We start from the raw sequence: 817 nt of genomic DNA, 5'->3' as shown, positions 1-817 counted from the left end.
ACCAAAGTAAATATAAAAATTAAATTTTAAGAAATGAAATTGAAAAATAAATATTCAAAACAAAATATATATAGCAATCAAAAGTTTGAGGATCAAATTTGATATAATCAGCAAATAATGACATTTCTAAATTTTTCACAACTTCCGGAAAGTGTTTTCCTCCCAAATTTTTCAGGAAAACACTTTTCTGAAAATTAAGTCAAATTTTCCTTTGACTGGAAATTATTTTCCGTTTACCAACTTTTCTAATAGCAAACAAACACAAGAAAGTTTGGAAAGTGTTTTCTCGGAAACCACTTTCCGGAAAACAAACACAGCTAAAAAGAAAAACACTGTCCTGTAAACCAAACCAAATTTTTCTTTGACTGAAAAATATTTTTTGTTGATCAGCAAATATTTTCTGTTGACCAGAAAGTGTTTTTCGTTGAGTGGAAAGTTTTTTTTGTTGACCGGCAAGTGCTTTTTATTGACCAACTTTTTTAATGGCAAACAAACACAGGAAAGTTTGGAAAGTGGTTTCCCGGAAACTGTTTTCTGGAAACAAACATGGCCTTAGTGTTTATAAAATCAGAACAATCAATGATTTTTTAATATCAATTTTTAATTAACTTGCAATTTTTTTTAATTATGTTAATATTTTATGTTAGAGAAGTTTTGTTGGAGAATAATTTCAATAAAGTTTTAATTTTAAAAATAAATATTCCCTACTTTTAATTTAACAAAAAAATGCGTAATTAACCATTTTTTAAAAAATAATTTTGTGACAGCTAGAAGCTGTGGAGGAAGGAAATTCAAGTTATTCTAGAAGTTGATTTTT

The sequence above is a fragment of the Populus euphratica genome, unplaced genomic scaffold (genome assembly GCF_000495115.2).
Source record: "Populus euphratica unplaced genomic scaffold, PopEup_1.0 scaffold411.1, whole genome shotgun sequence".
Taxonomy (NCBI): Eukaryota; Viridiplantae; Streptophyta; class Magnoliopsida; order Malpighiales; family Salicaceae; genus Populus; species Populus euphratica.
The sequence above is the reverse complement of the archived record's forward strand: the minus strand, read 5'-3'. Positions refer to the sequence as shown.